At 43.2% G+C, this 27,064-nt stretch overlaps 1 pseudogene; it reads right to left on the reverse strand.

Moving 5' to 3' along the window:
* Positions 1-4,122: 4,122 nt before the first annotated feature.
* On the reverse strand, positions 4,123-26,333 carry LOC120674820 (annotated as a pseudogene).
* Positions 26,334-27,064: the final 731 nt, after the last annotated feature.

Below are 27,064 nucleotides of genomic sequence, written 5' to 3' on the forward strand. Positions count from 1 at the left end.
AGCTAGAGCATCATCAAGGGGGATGCGTGGACAGTGTGGTGTTTTAAATAGCGAAGCTGTAGCTGTTTTGGAAAACTACCACTATGATCAATGTAGTAGCAATAGCGGGCTATAGCGCGATATAGTAATGTTTTCAACAGTTGCGCTAAATCCCATTGCTCGATTTAAAACATTATTGTGAATGTCACACTCGGATACATGTATTCAGATATAATAATAAAACCATTGTTTTCAACATTAATTAATAGTCTAATATGTATAACTTTAATTTTTATATGATACCATGCACAAAGAGAATGAAGTAGAATTTTTTAAATAAAACACGACGAAGTAGAAAAAGTGACAAGAGATTACCAAAATGAAGAAATCACCTCAAAATTTTGGTCTTAATGAAAGACAGGAGGCCATATAAATATACAAAATTGGTCTACCGCAACTAACTACCGGTGAGGGTTACCAGTCAGATGTCCTGAGCTCACATTGTCCAAGGCAGCGAGGAACCAAAAGCACGAGATGCTTTCTTTGGGACAAAAGAAGAAGAAGCATGAGTTGGTGAAAGGAACGACGACGCATCATACAGCTAGAGAAGCATATATATAGGCGGATGGAAATTAGGGGGTGTTGAACACAATATATGTGATAGAGGATGTGCTCATGGAATACGATTATAGGCGTGCAATACTTTGCTGAATGGCTAGCAGGGTCCTGTGGGCAGCTGAACTTGCTGTTGGCTTGCTGCTGGGCGCCTTGGGGGGTGCAGAGCTTGGAGCCTTGGGGGGTGCACATGTGGTAGAAGTGTGACGGCAACAACAAAAATTTGGTTTTTTTCGTGGGTGCGGGTGCACCCAGTGGACTTCACGTAACTCCGCCCCTGATTAAGCCTGGGCAATCTGTTAAAACTGCAAATTTGGTTAGGTTCGGTTTTTAAAATTCAGTTTTCAGAAATTAACTACCGATCAAGCCTGTAAAAAAAATCCGATAAACAGTTTCTTCTCTGGTTTTTCGCCAAAAAACCGAACCTTATCTCCCCGTGAGCCATGACCTCTCCCCGTCTGCTCCCCACCCTCCCCCGACACCACTGCCACCTCACCTCGCCTTTATGGTTTGTAACCTGAGCCAGGCAGCTGCTCCCAGGCAGCAATCTTGACCCCAGGCGCTCAAATATGATGGCCTGGATTGCTTGCCTGGGCCAGGCAGCTTGGCCAGGTCACCAACCAAAGAAGCCCTTAGCTCCGCGACCCCGCACCCGTGCCTCGTCCGCTACCCGCCGCCGCTTGCCTTCTCGCTTGCTCCCCGCTGCCTCGCCTGCTCCCTGCCGCCGCCCGCCGCACGACCGCACCTCACCTACCCCCCTCCACCGCCTCACGCCCCCTCAATGCCGCAGCATCGGGCGTCCCCACGCCACACTGCCACTGGGCCGCCTCGTCCCCTCTGCAACACGTCGCGTGTTCCCGTGCTACCGCCGCTGCCGTCACCACTACAGAGTGGTGTTAGGACCGAGACGCCCTAGGTGGGGGGTGAACTAGGGAATTCTAAAATCTAAAGGCTCAAGCACATATAAAAACTTACACAAGATCTACCTAGATGTGCACTAGTTTTTTCTATGTGTGACTATCTCTAAACGTCAAGGAAAGCACTCAAAAGAACCTATCCTATCAACGACACAAGGCAATTCTAGAGGTAAATGCGGAAGCTTAAGTGCAATAAGTAAATGCGGAATGTAAAGAGATGAGTCAAGGATCACTCCCGGCACGGCGACTTTTTCCCGAGGTATCGAGAAGCTCTCGCTTCCCCCTAGTCCTCGTTGGAGCCCCTCGCAAGATAGCCCCGTGGATAGCCCCGGTCATTCCCCACTCGCAAATGGGTCTCTGAGAAGGCCTCTCCCGGATGCTCTCCGCTGTCTTCACCATCGAGCTTTCGGCCAAACCACCGAGGCCCTCGTTCCCCTAGTACATTGTGGCGGCCACACCACAAACGCAGTTGGTGTGGTCTCGCAAGACTACAAGCCCCTCCACGTACAAACATGGTGCGCTCAAGCACTAAGGAGTGAGAGATGTTCTAATCTCACTAACCACTAAGTCTAAACCTAGAGCAAGCGCTAAGAGCGGGTCTAACTAGCCTAAGCACTTTGTAAAGCACTATGCTAATCACCTAATCTTCACTTAAGAACTTATGGTGGTGGAGACACTCAAGATATGCACAAGAGCACTCTCTAGCTTCAGCACACTCCAACTCACTTGAAATGGCCGGGGGGGTTAGGGTATATATAGCCCTAAGGAAAAACTAGCAGTTGGGCTACTGACTGCCCAGAAACGACACTCACCGGACAGACCGGTGAGGTTTGAACAGAAGCATCAGTTCATCCGGTGAGTACCTTTTGGCACCTCTGACAAACTAGCTGTTGGACCTCTTGCCAACTCACCGGACGGCACTGTTGCCTTCGAGGGTTCTTCAAGTGGCCTCCGGATCCACGCATCGCATTCCACAAGCCTCACCGTGGCTGCCTCCTCACCCTGCATACCGTGAGCCGCGCCATCGTCTATGTCTCTGGCCCCATGAGCATCCATGTGCCGTCGCCTGCCTAGGAGAGTGGAGAAGGGATAGGATTGCATAGGGTTTTAGAGTGGAGCTTGAGGTAAGAATGTGGGGGATAGACTTGTAGTGGGCCGAGATTGAACCCCAAAGTCGAGGAATGCCATGCCCGGCTAAGGGACGGAGCTAGAGCATCATCAAGGGGGATGTGTGGACAGTGTGGTGTTTTAAATAGCGAAGCTGTAGCTGTTTTGGAAAACTACCACTATGATCAATGCAGTAGAAATAGCGGGCTATAGCGCGATATAGCAACGTTTTCAACAGTTGCGCTAAATCCCATTGCTCGATTTAAAACATTATTGTGAATGTCACACTCGAATACATGTATTCAGATATAATAATAAAACCATTGTTTTCAACATTAATTAATAGTCTAATATGTATAACTTCAATTTTTATATGATACCATGCACAAAGAGAATGAAGTAGAATTTTTTAAATAAAACACGACGAAGTAGAAAAAGTGACAAGAGATTACCAAAATGAAGAAATCACCTCAAAATATTGGTCATAATGAAAGACAGGAGGCCATATAAATATACAAAATTGGTCTACCGCAACTAACTACCGGTGAGGGTTACCAGTCAGATGTCCTGAGCTCACATTGTCCAAGGCAGCGAGGAACCAAAAGCACGAGATGCTTTCTTTGGGACAAAAGAAGAAGAAGCATGAGTTGGTGAAAGGAACGACGTACGCATCATACAGCAAGAGAAGCATATATATAGGCGGATGGAAATTAGGGGGTGTTGAACCCAATATATGTGATAGAGGATGTGCTCATGGAATACGATTTTAGGCGTGCAATACTTTGCTGAATGGCTAGCAGGGTCCTGTGGGCAGCTGAACTTGCTGTTGGCTTGCTGCTGGGCGCCTTGGGGGTGCAGAGCTTGGAGCCTTGGGGGTGCACATGTGGTAGAAGTGTGACGGCAACAACACAAATTTGGTTTTTTTCGTGGGTGCGGGTGCACCCAGTGGACTTCACGTAACTCCGCCCCTGGGCTTAATGACTCACACCCCAGGTCACCAATAAAAATTTCAATTAAGCATGGCATCCCATATGCTCCAGCCTTTCCACGAAGTGTCATTTCTTTAATTTCTTAATGAATTCAGAATACACAGGTTACAGTTTACAGTTTACAGGGGCCTTCCCCATTATGTGTTTAGCCATTTCAGCGAATGCGGGTTCACACTTAGCTGAACATTCGCCTTTGCAGGTCCCTTGAATAATTTCTGTCTCCAATTCCAGCAGTCTGCAGTTTATATCTAATAATGCTGTTAGAATGCATTAGATGGCGTTGATTTGTCAGGTATGTGACTACCAAATCATTTGTGGTAGTTCACTAGTAACGAAGAAACAAAATGATTTCCTCAATGTCTTTGCATATTGAAAAGAAAAGCATTCCAGATTTGAAGATCGTATCTAAAGTTAACACTGAACAAAATATTTATATTCAGATATAGTGATGACCTGATTCTTTGCCTAAACATAAACATTTCACGAAGTAAAGTAGCAGCCATCTATTTACCTTTTCATGTCAAGAAGATGCTATTCAAAAATGCATATCCAGTGACCACACCACCCTCATTTAGTGAAGCTGCCTTCGTTCTCATCAAACAACCACACTGGTAATTTATGATGATCTTGTCCTTGTTCCTGAATTATTCAACAATCAAATGTTCAGTGAAACATGAAGACATATGAATGCTAAAGCGGTTGACGATGTACTACCGCAGGTAAGCTCCAAATATCCCAAATTCAGAAACTGCATTCTCCCTGGCACAGGTGCCCTCGCGAACAAGATAGCAGGGAGATGATGGTGGGAAGATCCTTTGCATCAGGATGTTTGCTGCAAGTTCATTGTTTCCATCCTTCCGCAGGCGAAGCAATGTGTCACGCAGTTTATCCCCATAAATATTGTTCCCTGCCCAGAACACCAAAGTTGCCCGTTGAGTCTGTGCTTCAGAAAATTTGACGATAGTTTGGAGATGGAGATAATACCGCCACCCTCCCTTTGCGGCTTCAGGACAAACGACTCCGGTGATTCAATAGCAGACGTCACTATGTTATCATTCTCCAAGCTCCACAGTCCAGCAAAGCATTTCCGTATTTTCTCGATGTCGGTTTTGTTATCAAGAAATCTGGTAAGAAGTTCAGGTTAATGACAGAAGAAGAGCATCACTGTTATATACAGAACGGAATCAGATGGGCATGGTCTTTTTTTTTTGCCCTCTTCTGATAGCTGTAAAATTATAGAAATAGCTCATTTTGGGATTCCCAGTTTAATTTCCATACGTAAAAGCAACCCACAAAGAGAGAAGCTGGTAGCCGACCCAGTCTGAAGAATAGGCAATATTGCAAAATGTGAATTACCTCTCTAGAACATTATCCTTTGCTAGTTCCTGCTGAATCTTTTTTGTTCCAACAAGATGGTACGATATTGAAGGGCACTTTATTGCAGAAGATCGCTCAATCAAACTTCTTGCTCTCCATTCCTACAGAAAAAGAAGGGTACTTTAGTGAAAGCCAGCTACCTCGGTTACATAATATGAACCCCAAATATCTTTTTTCAACTTCCACGTTATGACAAAAATATTTGATGCTCCTGTAGGTCAACATCTAATGAATCAAATTAAAAACGAAGATTTAAAGAGTTTCCTGATGGAAGCTGTAAGAAAACATACTGCTTCTGAAGGGTAATAGTTCGGTGAGTAACCTGCTCTGAAGTAGACGAGCAACTGGCCACCGATTCCTACGTGAGAAAAGGTAACAAGGTTTTATGTTATACTTGTATCATTGAATCTGATATCCATGCGAATTTTCTTGAAGAGAAAAGTGAACGTACACCATGAGTGTACCATCAGACCGGAGCTCCCCTTCTGCTTCTATTGCTGCCAGCGTTTTGCGAATAGTTGTGACCCCATACGTGACACAGAGTTAAGAGAAACATCTTGATATAATTTTAAAAACGTAAAATTGGGATACAATATGAAAACGATAAAACACTATACACCTTTCCAGTGTCAAATTAGTTCCTGAAGATTTTAATATTGTTTATCAAATGTGAAGGATATCTTTCTTTCAGGGCAACAGTGGTCCAATACTGGTCATACATATATCTCTCTTCTTCTTGAACCACCACCAGGACTACTGCACTGTATATGACAGAAACTTCAGCTAGTGAAGACTTCGGAAGTCAAGTACATTTTGAACAAGAAGCTATGCATCATCCATACGTAACCTTGGATTGTTGTACTCTGCCCATGCTCTAGCTAGCGCTTCAGCATGCTGGGTGATAGCTGTGTTCCTAACAACATTCGTTTGATCAAAACCGAGCTCCCTCTCATGCATTCTAACCAGGTTTCTGCGTAGAGTATCCAGCTGTTCATGTTATGTATTGGCAAAACAGAACGAAAAACAAACAGGAAAAAAAAGGAAAATGATTCATATACAACTGGAACACGACTTGTGTTATTATATAGGTCCAATTTCTGACTCCCCATTTTGAACTATAAGTACTACAGCCTAGTTGCACGTTCTGGTTGTATGTATAGCATTGTTGGGGGAAAAAACTGTCCAGTAAAAATACCAAGAACGCAACTCTAAGAATGCATACATTTAATATAATTAATTAATTTCATTCCAGGATTCACTGCAAGTACGGAAATAAATAAAAAACTGTGGAATTTATTCATGCATATGTAGACTTGTAGTCAGGGCCAGGGTTGCAAAGAAACCATGAAGTCACAATATGTGTTCAGGGTGAGGAATTTGCTTTCTGAATTAGACAAGGTACGTTCACTTCTTGGCCAGCGGTGACCAATTCACATTCATTTGTAGAACGCCCCCCAACACATGAATGAGATATATCGGATAGGAATAGGATCTCATATGCCTTTTTTTCCTGACCTATGAAGCTCAGATACGCCACAAGCAAGGCCATTGGAAGATGTAGAATTGTAGAAATGGTGTTGAGCTCCACTTGAAGAAGCAAGTCAGTTGCTCCATCTACCATGTAGTCTGACCTTATAAGGCCTAAACGAATTTCCTGAAAAATTTATCCATAATTAACCATTTGTTAGGTTAGCAAGAACTTTTAGATTTTTTTAACTGATGACTGGAACTGAAAGAAGCTGCGTGGTTACCTCTTTCTTGTTTAGTTCCATCATCTCAGAGTGAATATCTAAAAGCCTTTTAGTGAACAAATCCACCTGTTTCGTTCTGAAAGAGAAATATTGCAAATGCCAGGTAACGAGAGTATACAAAACTGAAAACACTTGTGAAAGCTTTTTTAAGTAATTGATTATAAATATGCTCCTAAATATTGCACTTCATTAACAGATAAATAGAGATAAAAATAATCAATTTTTTATTTAGTACTGGATTTATGCCCAACTCAATGACTCTGCAAGTTTGATTCATGGCCACTGGACCATTTGATGTTGATGGTGAATCCCTTTTAGGCCGGCCTGCTTTCCGTTTCAAGAAAATCAAACTTTCATTTATTGTGTTAATGCAAATGGAAATAACCTTGCCAAAGTCTGTTGCAAGAACTCCCCGTCCAAGCTCACACGGTCTGTAGCTCGTTAAAAAGAGGAGCCAACTCAAGCGCCTGCTCCCAATAAAATTTTGGAAACGCCATTGGCAAAAGAGAAAACGGAGCATGCAGCAGACCAACGCCTGGGGCTTTTCCTGATCTCTGCAGCCAAGAGTATGTCCATTGTCAATTTTCTATTATCATAATGACAAAAATCTATCCAGAACTGCTGTTTTATAATCGAGATGTAAGGTCCAAGAATTGTCAATCCATAGGTCTGTGATTAGAATTTGGCGTACTTACTACAAAAGTTTCAATAATCTAAACCGACAAACATAAGAGCACTTGAATAAATGAGTTCTAGAATGTTAAAGGGAGCCCTACTTGGAAGCAACTCAGTGAGTTTCTTACTAGCGAGATGGCATAGTTGCAAGGCGCTAAGATATAGTGACATCTATCACACAGCAATAGCTAGCTAGTAGCTATCATAACTTTCCTTATTAGTTACTCCCTCTAGTTCCCTAAAACATGTCGTTTTAGACATCGACACGGTCTTTGAAATATAACTTTTTGAAATACAACTTTGACTACTAATTTTTTCTATGAAATATTTTAAAAATATAGTCAAATATGCTTTTATGAAACAATGTTTCGAGATGAATCTACTCATACTATTTTCGCATCTCACAACAACTCATAAAAATTTATTTGTAGTCAAAGTTTAAAATAGTTGACTTAGGACAAACTCAAAACGACATGTTTTAGGGAAGTTGTCACACCCGGTTTTAAGGACAAAACCGAATGCATAACTATATGTATGCCAGGATCAAGTTTCATACGTATAGAGACATCATAAGTGAATAATCAGTAACAGTATCACGTAAAAGAGAATTACAACAAATAGAAGATTATCAGAGTTATACAGCTTATCCTGGAAACGAAGGCTCCAAACTTCACAGGCAATCGACTGGGGGTTGCATACGCCTAGAACTCAGCAACATCTTCAAAATACTTCTCACACCTCTTTTTTCTGAGCAGTAGTAAGCAAGGGTGAGTACACTTATGGTTGGTACTCAGCAAGGCCACAAGAAATAACCAGAATGTAATTTATATCTATCTTTAAGTTTATTAATCATGTGAGGGTCCAAGCCGCTCTTGACCGTGAGCACGGCTAACCGGTTAGTTTTAACTCTGCAGAGGTTGTACACTTTCACCACAATTCGTGTAAAAGTTCCGAAGAACTTTGAACCCAGCCACGCAATGTGCTAGCTAGGCACAATACCACACTTCCGAGGTGTGATTGCATAGGGACGCTACGAGGCCTTTACAAAGAATCCCTATATGTATGTGTTGGTCCCTGCCGTTGCGGTCTATCAGAAGACACAGCTTCCTTCACCCGCTCCACAACACAAACTCATAACCACCAAGCGAAACAATCCCAACACAACATATAGTTCATCTAATTACTTAGCCAAGACTAGAGCCATATAGTATTGTGGTTGTACGGTTTTCTTGGGTGGTTCTCCATGTTCCAATTAAATCAAGTACTCTTGTATATAAGCATAGATAGAAAGATGGTTAGGGTCACTTGCCTTTCTCCAACGAAAAGCTACTCTTACTGCTCTTCAGCTTTTGCTCACTTACAATTCTTGATTCTTCAAGCTTCAACAACGATCCGCCTACTCGAAGTAATCATCGAGCAAACATACAAAGCAAACAACAAGTACAGCTAAGAACAATACACCAAAACAAAAGAAAGGCATAAAAAGAATGCACTAAAGGATAGGGCTCATTGCTACGATTACGAGAGCGCAAGAAACGCAAAAAATGGAGCTAAAACGGCGATTCTATGGGTTAAACGGTGAGTCAGGAATTTATTAGTCACAATTAACCAAAGGGTTAAGGACTAACAGAAAAGATTTGTAAGACACAGAAAACTGTGCTCACAGAGGATAACAAGGTCATAAAGCTATCGCACATGTTGCAAGGATCATGTGAGCGCGAGAATCGATGAAAACGGAGTTGAAACGAAGAAGTTATGATTAAAATAGGGTTCTATGGACTTATCTTCGATAGATTTTAAAGAAAAGGGGCTAGCTATAAAGAAACCAAGGACTAAAACGAGATTAAACCTAAACTACAGGGGCTAGTTTGCAAAACTACGCACTATGGATGGCGGGTTCTATTTTGGAAAAGCTCAGGGTGTTTTCCGTAAAGATTTGGACTAAAACAGAAATAGTTTTGAACTGCGATGGACGGAGGGTTGATTTTGGAAAAATGGAGGGGTTTATTTGCAAAAATGACCACGGTTGACCGGTATTTGGTTTAGTTGACTCGGGTCATATTAGATCTGGGCCGCTGGATCTAAATCGGACGACGGGAGTGGATTGGGGTGGGCTGGCGGCGGCGCAGAGCGCCGGCGGCGGCGCACGGCAGAGAGTCTCCGAACTTCGCCGAAAATGGCCGTCCGGGGCCCGAAATCGAGTGCGACTAGGCCGGGGAGCAAACGCGCGGGGCGGGAAAGTGATCTAGGGCAGCGGCGCGGGCTCTCTTGGCCGGAGTGGAGCCCGCGGCGGCTCATGGAGGGGCGGCGGCGACGGTGAGCAGGACCGGGCGGAAACAAACGCGAGGGAGGGGGAAACGGGCCGGCGAGTTCCTCTACCTCGACGCGAAGCTCCGAGATGGTTCGAAGACGGCGGGGGTGCGACAGAACGGCCACGCGGCGGCGGCTCCGAGCTCCAATCGGCGCGGCGGCGGAGGATAGGGTTTTGCGCGCGGTAGGAGGCGGCTCTGTGGCGAGCGGCGGCGGAGCAGAGCCGGCGGGCGCAGGCGCGCGCGCAGGAGCGAGAAGGGGAGGGGAGAGAAAAAAAAGGTCGGAGAGCTCCCTTGCTACCTTGCGAAACTCTGGGGCGGTGAACTTGTCGAGGAGAAGGCACGGGGTCGACGACGAAGTGGCGACGACTCGCGAGAAGGAAGACACCACGACGAAGAGTACGACGAGCTGAGCACTATGGTGGTGTCGGATTTCACCGGAGATGCACGGATGCGGAGGATGGTGGGATTCTGGGGAAAAGATTATTTTAGGGATTCCCAAACAAGGAGACTCCCTATGTGTAGTCTATATTTTTGTGTGGATTTGCCATGAGAGGTTGGTTTAATGTATAGGGAGAAAAGTCTCACCATCCCACATCAACTAGTAATGTGGTACTAAACCTCCCTCCCATGCTAATGGGCTTTACGTGCCTTTAGCCCATTAGGGAACACACGAATGGGCCCTTGAGGTCCATTAGAGATTTACGTACTTTTGATAGACTTAGCCCATTTAAAATTCAGATTAATTATTTTCGAAATTAAAATAATTCTAGAAAAATCTAGAATTCATATTTAAAGTCTGAAAAATATTCCAAATGGCTCGAAAATTCTAGGAAAAATCCTAGAAATATATTGGGACCTAACGAACTCAAATAAAATATTTGGAGCTCATGAGAAGATTTGGAAGAGCCTCTAAAAATTAGAGTTTGCTCTAGGGAAAATGGGAAAAGAATCCAGAAAAATCCAAAAAAATTCCCGGGAAGAACTTTTGATGATAAAACACGTTTTGAAAGGTTTTCACACTCAACAACACTATGCATGTGACATGAATGCATCACCAGAAGAACAACATCATTTAATTTGAAAAACAACCAATATTTATTTTCTTTTACACTAAATTCTCTGTGAAGAAAAATAAATGTTGAGAAAATTTTAAAATTGTGAGAAAATTGTTGTTTTATTTTTAATTTTAATCACATCCTGAAATTCAAAAATTTCAGGGTGTGACAGATGTGAGGAGAGTACTTCGAGCAACTCCAACAGCCTTGCTATCCTAAATGGTTGGCTAAAAAAAAGGAAAATCTAGAAAACCTGCATCCAACAGCCTTGCTATCCATCCAGGCTGGCTATCTGGCTGGCTATTTTCCCCTCCTCTCTAGCCAAATATAGCAGCCACTCCCCCTGGCTATCCATCCGCTCCCGCGCTCTTTTCTGCGATTCGCGCCTTCCCCGCCATTCCCTTCTCCGCTCGCGCCTTTCCCTGCGCTTTCCTGCCGCACTGACGCCGGAGCCCTCGCGCCACCGCGCGCTCGCCCCGTCGCCCTCGTGCCGCGCTCGCAAGGCCGACCTCGCTCCACCCTCGCGCCGCCGCCCTCCCATCGCCCTCGCGCCGCCCTCGCTCCGCCGCCATCCCGCTGCCCTCGCACCGCCTTCTGCCACTGTGCAACCACCCTCGCGCCGCCTTCCCGCCATGCTCCCGCCGCCGCCCTCCAAGTACTTGAACGGGCTGAGCTCTCCAACCAAGCCAAATGGGCCATGATCCAACGATAGAACGACTGGGCCATGATCCAACAAGACTCATTTGAATATACAAACTCCAAATTTTAGCCAGCCTGTTGGATTCCCCCTTGTTTGGAGAGCCTTCCGTAGTTTTAGAAGGCTGCTATATCTCCAAATTTGGCCAAGGATTTAGCCAGGCTGTTGGAGTTGCTATCATATGGAACGTATCCATGTGTTTTTAGACACATGGTAGCTCTAATTACATGGAATTAGAATGACTTTTTTTCTTATATTTATAACGACCTTCAAGATGGGACTTCCATGTAGCTATATCAAAATGGAAAATAAAAATTCATTTACGTGGTAGGAAGGTACCAGTGTTACTTTCAAGTCCTTTTTCCCAGTTTTACGGTGGTAGGTAGCTATATCTATATACTAGATGATTCCCCCCGCGTTGCTACGGGATTTGAGGGAGGATTTTGATAACCTATAACCAAAAGATGCAAAAGTTTTTAGACTGAATTTGCTGAAAACATAAAATGGTGTATTTTCTATTAAAGGAAATTTGTCATGGGGCTAATGAACATATGGAGAAAATTAGTACAAATAGAACTGATATTCACATAAAAATAGATACATTTTGTTTAACACACAGTGGTAGTCTTGGCGTGAAGATGTAATTATAATAGTAGCTGACACACATGCATCAACGCTCAATAACCTTTTTCTTCTTATGAAATCATTTACCAATGAAATAAAATAACAAATCTCATAGGAATTTATAGATAAAAAGAATGAATGTGGAAATAAATTAAATTACAAAAATGGAGCAAACTATATTGCAACATATATATGTATATTAAGAGCTACATATCACCATCCCAGCAAATTGAAAGAAACGATATTGGTCGAGGTAGGTGTGTCGGAGCAATGATCCTTGGGGATCATGCATATTGTAGATGAAATGACATGCATCATATGAAACTATAGTCCAGAGGAATATATATAAGACATATGAAGAAAGAGAAAATTAGGACTTGGATGGTGGTGCGTATTCATTTTCTCATATAAGTGGTTCAAATGTAGAGATAAATAAAATAATTGGTTGTTTGGTTGCTCGCATAGATGGTTCAATTGTAGAGATTACACTGAAAGTTATGTGAGTGATCTCTTGGATGGAATCATGGACTTTTGGATTCCTATTTGGTTTAATTAATGATCAGAGAAGAATGAAATCAAACAGACATCCATGTAATTGACAGAAAACGTGCATGGAGTTGATCGGACGGTTGGAGTATTCAAGGTGATGTGGCTGCTTGAGAGAAGAGAGAATTAGCATTTATTGCACTTAGTGAGGACCAATTATATAAGATATATAGATTAGTGATCAAAGTTTAGAAAGTTTTTTTTAGGCTATGTTAGGCTACCAAATATAGGAGGGGTTTTTTTTTGTAGGAAGATTATATTATTGAATATTGACGAAAAATTGCATCAAATCTACCTATCCTTGTCCCACTTATCACCTCATCGATGGTTTTTTGTTTGTAAAGTTTGCTCATATGAGTTCCCACTTGCCAACTAGGTTTATGATGGCCATTCCATGACATAATGCACACTTGGGTTTGACAAAAGAAAGAAGAAGGCACATGCATAGCATAATTGATCTTATATAAAAATATATGTAATTATTATTTTTTAATCAGTAAAAATATTTTAAACATAATTTATGTTCTTTTTGTATTTATATATTTTTTGAATAAAATGGTTAGCCAAATATTGAGTCAAAAGTTAACGGTATCAAATATTTAAGAATGGAGGAAATGCCATGCTGTACAAAAAATTAAGACACGGTTTTGTTTTAGAAACTCTCTTTTTTGGACTTTTAGTATATTACCACTTCCACCAGAATTTTTTTTTCAATATTTTTTTTACTTGTTGCTGATTTCTTACCCAATCTGAGTCGCGAGTACTCCACTAGATGTTCTCTTCTTTTGAGCCCGTCATCTCGAGGCCAAGTTGCATCCCAATCCCAACACTAGCCCGTGAAAGCGACACGCGAACCCCGTGCGGCGCGTGCGCGATTCTTTATTATCTCCCGCAGAAAAAGACAATCCCATGTCCCACCGACCACCAACAGCAGCCAAGCTCACTAACTCGTGGTCACCACAAACTCTGGCCCGCCTGTCAATGTAAAGAACAGCACGTAAACGTAGACGGGTAACTGTTGCGATTTCGGCTCGGCGTCCAAACAGGACTACACACGTGAACCACATTGCTCCTTTTTTTAAAAAAAATTATTATTATTACTTTTTCAACCAAATTGCATTCCAAGTGGCTAACAAGGGCAGACAACATTATTGTGAGCAATCAAATAAAAAACCACTACTACAGAAAGCTTGATTTGTCCCGGTTGGAAAACCCCTATTGTCCCGGTTTCCCAACCGGGACCGCCAGGCCGGGACAAAAAGGGGTTCTTTTGTTCCGGGTCTGGCAACCGGGACAAAAGGGCCAACCGGGACAAAAAGGGGCTGCTAGCGCCATGTGGCTGGCGCACCTTTTGTCCCGGTTGGTGTACCAACCGGGACAAAATGTCTCTTTTTTTTCTTGTTTTTTTCTCAATTTTTTTTCTATTTCAATTAAACTTATGTATTGGAATTCAGTGTGTATGATCTCCACTAATATATACATATATATATACATAGTTACTTATATAATATTTGTCCTAGATAGTTTTCATATATAAAATAATTCACTTATATATATGTATATGTATGCACATATCTATATGAGTGAATTTTTTTACATATGAAAATGTCTAGGACCAATATTATATAAACATATATATATACACATATATATTATTGGAGAGCTTATATATATGATACATACATACATACTCATAAATAGATATATAATACATACATACGCACACATATATATTTACATAGGTATATTCGTTCTTAATTACACATATACGTGTATATTATCATATTTGCTGTGATTGTCAATGTTAGAGTGTCCATCATAGTAGAATTCACCTTTTGGATCGAGGACTTGCTCAACAATAAATCCGGACAATTATTCTTGAATCGCCATAATCTTTTCCTCTGGTATGAGTTGATCGCGCAGCACCTCGACCTATGGAAAAGGGGGATAATTAATTTCGACTAATTACCATACGAGTTCAAACATTAACAAGTTTTTTACTTACTTCGGCCTCCCAATCTGCCATGTCCTTTTGAGGACCTACCAGGCCGTGGATGTTCTCGCATACATAGTATGCACATAAATTAGTGCCTTGTTTCTGCCTCATACACTTTAAGAGAAAAGAAATTATCAGGTATTTATATGAATATATAATAAAACTAATGAAACGTGCAAAGAATCATCCAAGTACGTACCGCAAAATTTGTCTTGATCTTCAATTCCTTGTTGAATTTACCTGGATGATTTTTAGTGACTTGTTTCCAAACCCTGTGCATGATTAGAACAATTATAGTCAAGTAACAGAGTGATTGAAAGTACCAGTCATCGAGGGAGTAGTGGTAGAATTATTTTTTATCATGTTAAGAAGGTCACAGTATTGTTCTTTAGGTCTCCTTAATGAGTCCATAACCACCATCATGCTAATGTCGACAAGTATGACTATTAGGACCCAGTGTTCACTGCAAGATAATACGGAATAGTTAGGGTTTAAACAATTCGATGATACAGAATAGAAAGAGTTAGACGGTAGGAATCACTCACGCAAAGTTGTAAGAAAACAATATCATGTGCTTGTTGTTATGAACGCTTAAGTACTTGAATAAGTTTTGGAATATCTCATAGGAATTGTCACGTAGAAGCCTCCAATTACAAGTAATTGAGTCGATGAAGCCGAGGTGAGTGTATCCCATTCTCCTGCAAGTTTGTATCTCCATTCTACATGATACCGAATAAATCAAGGGATCAGTATGTTGAGATCATGCAAAATAATTAGTAAGGAGAGTAAAATACTTACAGAACCCACAAGCCGACCATAGAGATGTCGAGGTCCTCCTGATGGAATAGTTGGTAAACTTCTTCCCAGTTTATCCATATAATGGCCTCCCCCCATAAGAAATCATCGTCTTTAATCTTTGCGCCCTGCATGAAAATGCAATCGGCCATCGCATGCATGTACTGCTGGTGTAGCTTATACATTTGCGTTGGAAGCACAGTCGCTACTTCCGGGGGTACAAGAGATTTGCCCAGCTCAAACATCCATTTGACGACCACTTCGGCCTTTGGAATATCTTCTCCCCCTGCAATCTGAGCCGCCGTCAGATTTGATTCTTTGAAAAATGTAACGAAGTCTTGTTGTTGCGTTGTCTGTCCCACTACGAGAGGCTCTATTGATTGTTTCTTTTGAGCTCCGAGCTGTGGAACGTCGGACGACGACGACGACTTTGCTTTTCTCTTCTTTTTCTCAGTAGTTTTTATAATTGTGCAGTCATAGTCTGAAGGGGTATCTTTCGGAATAAATTTTCTCTTATTTGCTTTGCACATTCCCTTAAAAAATTTCAAAACTCCCGGATTTATCACTTTCTCGGGCTTAAGCTTCGGCTTCGGCTTGAAGTGCTCTTTAACTCTTTTTTGAGTTATGCGATCGCATTCTTCAAGGCTCATATCCCAGGGTTTAATAGGAGTCTCCTTGGTTTTTTTCTTCTTTTCCTTCTTCTTTGGAGGCTCCTTAGCCGGTGTAGCTACATTCTTTGCCGGCGGCTGTTTTTGTTTCTTTGCCGGTGGCGGAGGGGGTGACCAAGGAGGTGACGGTGACGCTTGAGTGTTCATCGGCGCATGAGATGATGGTGATGGAGAATGTGCCGGTGAACCTTGCCGAGACAGTGCTGCCCTTGGGGAGTTTTGCGGACATGACGGCCTTGGAGAGGCATGCTGAGATGCCAGTCTTGGTGTTCGATCATCCGATTTTAGGACGATGTAGCGCTTATCCCACAGGATGTAGCCATGAATGGCTTCTGCTAGTGTCCTCTCCCCGTCGCCTCCAGGAATATCAAGCTCAAGCGTCTCCCAACCCTGGCACACCTGCTCCACGCCAACTCTTGTATATCCTGCCGGAATTTGCTTCCCGTGGTACACGTCGACGGGTTGGGTTGGCATGGCGGTACTGTACACAACAGTGAACATTAAGTTCTTGATGGCAGTTTGCAGGTCACAAGGGGTCCGCTAGTTGATCTCATCAACTGGAAACCACTGCGGAGCCATCGCTTCAACTGCGGCCTGGATTCCTGTTGTCTCGACGGGGACGTCTGTGGAAGCGTAGCTACTTTTCCACCGAGACAGATGATCGGCTGCGACATTAGGCTCTGGAGGCACCAGTTGCGCTTGCTGTTGCTGGCTCATTGCTATGGCCACTTGGCGTTGAACCTCTTCCGCCAGTATTTGATCGTCTGAGAGGAGTTGTTCCTCTAGCCTTCGCAAGTGCTCCCACTCATCATTCTTTCTTCTTTGCCAACTTCTATATGATTCAATGTAATCACGGAACCCATACTTCCACGGAACCACACCTTTGCCTCTTGTGCGGCCCGGATGTTCTGGATTCCCAAGGGCATAAGTCAACTCGTCCCTCTCTCTATACGGCTGGAATGTTCCCTCGGCCACTGCTTGTATGGCCTCCTGTAATCTCTGGGCTGCTAGCTAGATTTTTGGCCCATAGATGCAGGCCCCAGTCAATGGGTCCAAGCTTCCCCTGTGACCATAAAACCAGGTCCTTGACCTTTCAAGCCAGTTCATGGTCGCAGGTTGGATACCTCTGTCAAGCAGATCCTGCTCCATCTTCTCCCATTTGGGTATTGCAAGCTTGTAGCCTCCTTGCCCTAGAGTGTGATGGTACACTTTCTTCGAGGCATTATCTTTGGCATTCTGCACCTTCTGAAGCCCAAGCTCTGAAGACTTGTATTGCACAAATGCATCCCAGTGACCCCTTAGCTTTGCGAGCTCACCGGTAAATATAGGTGTGGTCCCGGTCTTGATATATTTCTTCGTCAAAGTTTTCTTGAATGATTGCAGCTGTTTGGCCATCTTGCTCAGGGTCTAGCGCTTGCATATCTCTTCTGAGTCAGCTGGAACTGTGAAGTTCTTCTTAAGCTCCCGCCAGCACCATTCTTTTTTTCTTTCGGGTACCGCATCTCGTTCCTCGCTTCGATTGGAAGCTTTCCATAGCCTAAAGCTGATCGGGATGTGGTCCCTGACAATACATCCAGATTGTCTTACGATTTGTTTGGCGGCAGCTTCTGAAGTGATCGGTTCACCATCTTGACCAACTTCCGTTATAATGTACCGCCCTTCCAATTTCTTTGTCGGGCCTCGCTTCGCCTTTTTCTGCTGCGACGATGATCTAGACGGCTATGCAAAAACATTCATATATTTATATAGTATTCATATAGATTCAAATGAAAATATGATTTTCAATACAAGTAAGTATAGTTGTGATATGTACATTAGCACTTTGTTCACCAGCAGTGTCATTCTGAATGGATGGTGCCTCAATTTTGTCACCGGACATATTCAAATATATGTCGGTATTGCTACCATCATCAGCTTGTTCGGGGGCATCTCCTTGTGCACCACCACCTTCGGCAATCATATTCAACAGGAACTGTTCGTCTTCCGTGTCTGTTTGTTGTCGCGGGTCCATCGTAACTAAAAAATGAATACAAATACAAACCCTTAAGAAAATTCTCTAAAAAATACACATATTTGCGAGGATTGGATCAGAATTCGTTTAGATGGACGAGGTCGAGAAGGGGACTACATTTGGGATCGGTGAGGAGACAGCGAGAGAGCGAGAGAGCATTGAACAAATGTGTGCGTGTGTGTGTGTGCGCGTCGGTGAGTGAGTGAGCGAGAGACCGAGCGTAAGTTTGTGTGTTAGCGCGAGTTTGTGAGCGCGAGAAGTAATATAAATGACACCTTTGAATTAAGAATGAAGAATACATGTAATTAAAGTCTTTAAATGATATAATTAAATAATAAATACATGATAAATTAAAGTCTTTGAATGACATAATTAAATAATGAATACATGATAAATTAAAGTCTTTTACTAACATAATTAAATAATGAATACATCATAATAGAAATTCTCTCTAATTCTCTATTTCCTTCTCTATTTCTCTCTAAATTCTCTCTAATTCTCACTATATCTCTATAATTAAAGAAAACACTATATCCATAATTGAATTCTAATAATATATCTATAAATCAATTATACTTAACATATAATAAATAAAACACTATATCCATAATATAATTCTAAAAATATCTATATGCATAATTGAATTCCAACTATTTTCTACTATTTTTCATGATTCTTCAACAATTTTCTATGATTTTCTAATAATCTTCTATAATTTCCTAACTATTTTCTATTTTTTACCTATTCTCTATAAATTTTTAACTATTTTCTATAATTTTCTACCTATTTTATACAATTTTCTACGTATTTTCTACAAACTCCAATCTATTTTCGACTTTTTCTAACATAATAAAAAAAGCTGGCATTAGCACATAGTAGTGCTGACGTCAGCAAAGGGCTTACGTCCTTGGGCGGCGCCGGCGGTCGAGGTCGCGCCGGCACGGCGGTGGTCGAGGGTGGGGGGCCGGCACGGCGACCATCGAGGTCGGGGCCGGCGGCGGTGGAGGTCGCTCGAGGGCGGGGGGCCGGCATGGCTGCAGGCGAGGTCGGGGCCGGCGAGCTCGGGCGGAACGCGGGTGGAGGACGACAGCACTCGGGGCAGCGCTCGGCGACGACGGTGCGATGGGGGGGGGGGCGAAGCTCGGGCAGCGCGTCCTCTGGCGGCGGTGGTCGGCGGCGCTCGGGGACGACGACGGTGGCGAGTAGGAGGCGGTTCGGAGCAGGGGGATGACGGCGCGCCGGTGCAGATCAAGAAAAGCACGATGTGTTGGAGGGGGCAAGGAAGAAGGTGAGTTATATAGGGGGCCTTTTATCCCGAGTGGAGCCAAGACAAAGAAATGAGCAGTCCCAAAGGAATGAACCGGAATATCCACCTTTAAAAGGAATTAACTGAATCAGCAAATGCGCCTGTTCAGGCAAATGCTGAAAACAGAGCTAGCACCGATGAGCATGTGGTCAAGCACCAAGAATCTACCCGTGGCCGAGCTTCGTACCATGATCAATTCACTCTCTCACGAATCTTCCGCTTCCATGGCGCTTCTAGATTGTTCTTTTTTGTGTTGACCGTCTCTGAAAAGCTCGGTATTGTTCACTACATTCCAGCACTCTTTAGGCGATAGGGTTCTTCTTTCTCTATTTGAGAAGGGGGATCTGTCTAACTCGCACTATGTTTAACCCATTGACTTTGAAGTGGTCCTACTCTCTTATATCTCCGACACGATATGCACGTCGTGGTGGAAAAATCTGGGTGCGTATCTTTCCCGACAAACTGACCAGAAACTGAGTGAATAGCGAGTTTTTGTATCCCTGCAAGTACAGGTACAACCACAACCGCTCGGGGGAGATTCGACCTCCTAGAGTTCAACTCCCGCTCTCAACGCGTGAACAATATGAGTCCGAAGCTTCTTTCGTAACTCCCGGAATTTCTTCGTAGTGGCTCCATTCTATAGTCTTAGTCAGAGGAGGTAGAGTGAAAGATTCGCCAGGTGTGAAATCCCATCGTATTCGAGGAGTCAAGGATTTGCTGGGATTCCGGATCGTAGAAAGGGAAGATCTAAATATGGTGCAGAAAGGCCAAAATCGAAATGAATGGAAGATGCCTCTGGAACTTTTTGGTTCTTTTGTTCTGGAGACAACCATTGTAGATTCCAGCCGAGAAGGGTCTCTCTCTCTGTATTTCGAGCCCACTTCACCGAGCTTAACGCCCTGTGGACTTTTTTTACGAAGGCCTCTCTCGAACAAACTAGCCCGCGTCTTTCTATCGGACTAGACCGAACGAAGTAGCTTGTTCCATGATCAAAACACCGCTGTTTTGGTTGGTACTCTTTTTATCTTGGACTATCGTATAAAATGTGTTTCCATTTATCTCGTATCCTTAGTATGTTAAGATATTCCAAGATGGTCCCCTAGCCAATAAGAATAGTTGTTCACTTATATCCAAATTATGCATTAGATGTTTCCGCAACCAGCTGCCGAAAGTGTTCATGTGCTCACGTGTAATCCATGCCTCAAACTTTTTTGGGAATTCGGAGAGTAGAATCTTCTTGTGTTCCTCGATATACGGGCCAACCAAGGATGATTGTTGAAGAACCGCATAATGCGCTTTCTTGAATGAGAAATCATCTGTGCAGACATAAGATTTCTTTTCTATTGTACTCTTTCCATTTAGTCTCCCTCATATCGCGATTCAGGGACCCCAATCAGTTTAAGGTCATTAATAAAGTCAACACAAAAGTCAATGACCTCCTCAGTTCCGTAGGCACTGGCGATGCTTTCTTCTAGACGAGCTCGATTACGAACACATTTTTTGAGTACCCCCATGAACCTTTCGAATGGGAACATGCTGTGTAGAAATACTGGTCCGAGGATATCAATCTCTTTCACAAGTTGCACTTGAAGATGTGTCATGATGTTGAAGAAAGATGGTGGAAATATCAACTCAAAGCCAACAAGGCATTGCACCACATCGTTTTGCAGCTTTATCAAATTATCCGGGTCAATTACCTTCTGAGAAACTGTGTCGAGGAAGGCACATAGCTTCACGATGGTTAATCGGACGTTATCAGGCAGAATCCCCCGCAGCACAACCAGAAAAAGTTCGGTCATAAACACGTGGCAGTCATGGGACTTGAGATTTGTAAATTTCTTCTCTGCCAAATTTAGGATTCCTTTTATATTGGATGAGTATCCAGATGGAACCTTTATACTGCTCAAGCAGTCAAACATGCTTTCCTTTTCTTCCTTGCTAAGAGTATAGCTGGCAGGACTTAAGTATTCTCGTCCATGATCTCGCTGTTGTGGATGTAAGGCATCTCGTTCTTCCATGCGTTGCAATTTTTGACGTGCTTCTAATGTATCTTTTGTCTTTCCATAAACTCCCAAAAATGCTATCAGGTTGACGCAAAGATTCTTCGTGAGGTGCATCACATCAATTGCATGACGAACATCTAAGACTTCCCAATACGGTAGCTCCCAAAATATAGATTTCTTCTTCCACATGGGCATCATTCCATTTTCGTTCGGAACAGGTTGGCTACCAGGTCCCTTTCCAAAAATAACTTCTAGATCTTTTGCCATGTCGAAGACATCTTTACCACTACGGTGCATCGGTTTTATTCGGTGGTCCGCTTGACCTTTGAAATGCTTGCGCTTCTTTCATACCAGATGCCTGATGGGAAGAAACCGACGATGACCCATGTATACAACCTTCTTACAGTGAGTCAATCATATATTATCATTATAAACAGTGTGTGCATGCTTTGTATCCCTTGTTCGAATGTCCTGACAAGTTACTAAGAGCAGCCCAGTTATTGATCGTTACGAACAGCAATGCTCGTAGGTTGAAGTTTTCCTATTTGTATTCATCCCACATCCGTACACCTTCATCGCTCCAGAGCAATAAGAGTTCTTCGACCAATGGTCTTAGGTACACATCAATGTCATTTCCGGGCTGCTTTGGGCTCAGGATAAGCACTGGTATCATGATGAACATCCGTTTCATGCAGAGCCATGGTGGAAGATTGTACATGCAAAGAGTCACAGGCCAAGTGCTATGACCACTGCTCATCTCACCAAAAGGATTCATATCATCCGTACTCAAACCAAACCTTATGTTTCTCGCATCCAATTTAAATTCAGGGTACGTTCTATCTATTTTTCTCCACTACGACCCATCAGCAGGGTGTCTCAACATCGAGTCTTGCTTGCGTTCCTCTTTGTGCCATCGCACCAACTTAGCATTATCTTTATTCCTAAACAGATGCTTCAAATGTGGTATTATAGTCGAGTACCACATGACCTTGGCAGGAACTCTCTTCCGGGGACGCTCCCCCTCGACATCGGCAGGATCATCTTTTCTGATCTTGTAACACAATGCACTGCATATGGGGCATGCATCCAAATTCTCGTAGTCGCCTCGGTAGAGGACGCAGTCGTTGGGGCATGCATGTATCTTCTGCACTTCTAATCCTAGAGAGCAAACAAGTTGTTTGGCTTCATACGTTGTGGTAGGCAATTCGTTGTCCTTAGGAAGCATTTTTTAACAAGTTTCAGTAATTCACCAAATCCCTTGTCGGATACACCATTTGTCGCCTTCCATTGCAGCAACTCCAGGGTGGTGCCAAACTTCTTCAATCTATATTCACAGCCTGGGTACAACAACTTACGGTGGTCCTCTAACATCTTCTGGAACTTCAACCTCTCCGTTTTACTCTCACAGTCTGCCCGCACATTGTGTAGTGCCTGCGCTAGATCATCGCTGGGATCGTCTTCTGCTACATCTACTTCGGGCTCTTCCATGAGAATATCATCATCGAATGCACCGAATCCAGCATTTCCGGGAAAGTGGTCGTCAAAATCTTCTTCTTCATTGTCTTCCATGGTAACCCCCTATTCTCCGTGCTTCGTCCAACAAACATACTTCTCCATGAAACCATTTGCAAAAATGTGGCTGTGTAGGATTCTTGAAGAGGAGTAATCCTTGTTATTCTTGCAATTAACACATGGGCAGCACATAAAATCATTCTACTTGTTTGCCTCAGTCGCAGACAAAAAATAATACAGGCCTTCAATGAATTCGTTAGAATGTCAGTCAGCATTATACATCCATTACTTGTCCATCTGCATTTTAAAAGAATCGATTTCAATTATTTACACGTATCGAATAAATAAAATATATCCAACCTAAATTAAATTAAATGTAACATAACATGAATAATTAAAAGATCTGCAATATCCATCATACATCATGATTAATTAAAAAGGAGTACTTAATCCATTACAGAACTTAATAAAGTAAATAGTACAAATTAAAATACAGGATAATACTTCCTACTCGGGGGACCTATCAATCAATGTCTTCTTAACCGCTTCCCGAATTCTCGATGACACATAGGTTTTCAACCGTCCTTGCGTGGGAACGCAGAATGCTCTAACAGATTTCTTACTGGCGCAGAAGAAGATGGCGGAGCTAGAACCTCCGAGTTCGGTGGTGACGAACCGTAACGCCGCAACAAATCCTCAAGATCAAATGGAGGCTCCTCGCCCCTTGCCACACATTCTCTATATTTTTTTTCCAAATAACGGAGCACTTCCCTATGAAAAGCGCTAGGTTTTTTGGACCGACGACCTACTGGAGTTGTGCCCTTCTCTCTAGAAGGACAATGAGCACCCCCACTGCCGCCACTCCCTCTTGCTGCTGAAGCCATATTTTACTGAAAAACACTTTTATTTTCACAAAATTATAAATTCTTACAATTACAATGCAAATATTAATTACTTTTATAATTACAATGATCAGATTAATGACTCTTCTAAATAACAATGAAAACATATAACAAAAATGAAATGTATCATTAATTGAAAGAAATCTCTAATTAATTTAAAGAAATCTCTATAACTCCTAATTATTTTAACACCCTTCAATTCGAGTAGAACACTCTTTTCAATATCTAGAAACCATCTAGAAGAAAAAACTTTATTTCGAAAAATGTATATATCTGTAACCTCGATCATGCGGTGATGACACTGCCTTTCGGGGGGACACGGTGCGGTACAAGTACGTAACCAATAGGCCAGTCGCAACACCAACATTTTCGGTTGATAGAAACACAGCACTTGGCACAGGCAGCATGCTCGTTGATATGCTCTCAGTAAAACAACGGCCACGCTGACTGCGCCAAATGCTGCGTTCGGATTAACCGAAAATGCTGGTGTACCTATTGGCGACGTTCTTATAGCACATCGTATATCCCCATAATGTAGTGCCATCACTGCTGAATGGAGATTAACAACGTATACTTGTTTCGAAATAAAGATTTTTTAAGCTTCTAGATGGTTTCAATGTGAGCCTGAATAAATACATCACTAGAGTGTCAAAATAATCCATTCATAATACAAAAAATTCTAATATACTCATTTCATTTATTCATTCATTAATACAAAAATCAACTATCCACAATATGGCATATATACAAGTAAATCACATAAAGTGTCTACACTCATTCTACAAATTTCTACTATCCACATACTCATCTAAATCTAAAAGAAAATCACACCTACATATATAATTTAAATGTCCAAGAAATGAGCTACACATTTTCTCTATTTCTAAAGCATGAAATGAGCTACACAAGCAATGGAAGAAGAGAAAAACAAGTCACAAACCTTTAGCGTCGATGGATGGATGGTGGAATCAAAAATCTTCATAAATGTGGTGAAGAAATGAGCAAGAACTCCCCTCTCCCGAGCCAAGAACAACAAGAACAAGTGAGCTGAATGGCTCGGGCGGGGAGGGGGGGAGGGAAGGGGATAAAGGGGCCAAGGAGTTTTGTCCCGGTTGGAGCCACCAACCGGGACCAAAGACCCCCTTTTGTCCTGGTTGGTGGCTCTGTACCGGTTGGAGCCACCAACCGGGACAAAAGGGGTGCCTTTGGTCTCGGTTGGTGGCTCCAATCGGGAAAAAAAGCCCCTGTCCCCTCCTCCCCCCCAAAGGGGTGCCTTTGGTCTCAGTTGTTGGCTCCAATCGGGACAAAAAAACCCCTGTCCCCCACCCCGCTCGCCCGGCTAGCCGTTGGACCCGGGACAAAACCACCTATTATCCCGGGCCCAAAGGCAGTCGGGACAAATGACCTAGAACAAAGACATATTCTGTAGTAGTGAACATGGCCCAATCGGCCTAACAAAACATATAATGCCAACCGAAAGCAAAATCTTGTGAAAATGATGCTGAGCCCACAAATTCCAACATTAGAAAGTATACCACTCCATCCGTATCTAAATACTTATCGACATTGATTTTTTATCACAAGTTTGACCGTTCGTCTTATTCAAAAAGTTTTGTAAGTTTCAAAAATTTTATGTATGACTCACTTCATCATCTAAAGTATTTTAAGCATGACTTATATTATTGTGTTTCTGCATAAAATTTTTGAATAAAATGAGTGGTCAAATTTGTGACAAAAAGCCAACCGTGACAAATATTTAGATACGGAGGTAGCATTTGCCTAAGGACGTACTACAAGCTAAATACTCCATGCATATTCAGGCTGCTATATATAACGGTAGCCATTAGTTTTTTTTTTCAAAAGTTCCCATTCCTGAATCCTGATAATGGAAGGGATCAACAAGTATGGAAACCAGCCACACAAGGATGCCATTTAAATTTTCTGGACATTATTGTGTTTATTTGTTCCCTTAAGAAAGAGAGATAGACTAAATTTCAGGTCAAACTGACGAATTAAACTAAGCGAGCAACATCTTATTTGCAACGACTTCACGTAAAGATGGGAAATAATATATATTGCAGAAAGAGGAAAGATCAAGCAAGAATAGCATGTTGCTCGCGTAAGTGTGTGGTACAGGTATAGTAATTAAGGTGACGTGCGTACCGGGTGGTTCTTGTCGCCGACGACGAGGCCGTGCTGCGAGCACCACACCAGCGCCTCCTCCACGAGCTCGTCCACCAGCGCCGGCGGCACGGCCAGCTGCCCCGACGACCTCCGTCCGCGGCCCTCCTCCGCCGCGGCCTGGGGCACGGCCGCGGTCGACCTTGCCACGGCGCACCTCGCCGGACTAGTCGCCGCCGTCGTCGTCATAACCGACGACGGCAGCAGCCTCCCCGCGCCGCGCGGCCGCAGGACGAGGAAGCGGCGGCCCCGGCCAGCTCCACGAAGGGTGCCGCCGGCCGTTACGGTGTCGCCGGGGGAGCAGGCGGCGGCCATTGTCCGCGGTGCTACTGTGCTAGGCTGCAGGCTCTTGCTCTGGTTCAAGCTAGTGGCCGGGCGGGAGCACACGGGATGGACGTTGGCGGACGCAAGAGGGCGAGTGAGGTAGCTATAAAGGAAGGGCTGCATAATCTGGGCCGTCCGATGAATGTCGGGACACCACGCGATCGTGGGATGTCACGGGCTCTGTTCCTTAAATTTCTCCTATTTGGAAAATTTTAATGAGATGATTGATCAAACTACGTGTTAAAAAGTTAACGGTGTCAAATATTTAAAAGTGAGGCAGTATTACCAGGGGCAATGGGAATTTGTAGCTAATGCTTCATCGGCCTTAGTTTTCTTTTTAGCAAATTTAATCGGATCTACCAGCTTTTGATCCTTTCTAAGATTTTGTGTTTGTGGTGTGGTTCGAAGGATCCCAACTTATATTGTGTGGGAATGTGACACGTACGTATAGGTCCATCTTGTTATTAGACCATGGAACAAATCTATGGAGAGGCTCGTAGCTAGTCGGTGGCCTGATTTCTTCGGTCGATCATTTCCTGTTGTGCGATTAAAATCTCATGGATCAAGTACGCGGTATGGTTCTTCTATGCTGGTGTCTTCTTCAAAAGCTCGTAACTTTCTAGTTCACATGAGACTGCTCACTACCCTGCGAGGATGCCACCAAATTCGCAACCGCCACCGCTGCCATGCGAACCCAGCGAGACATGCCTCCACCCCCCGTT

Source organism: Panicum virgatum, chromosome 5N, assembly GCF_016808335.1.
Source record: "Panicum virgatum strain AP13 chromosome 5N, P.virgatum_v5, whole genome shotgun sequence".
NCBI classification, from domain to species: domain Eukaryota; kingdom Viridiplantae; phylum Streptophyta; class Magnoliopsida; order Poales; family Poaceae; genus Panicum; species Panicum virgatum.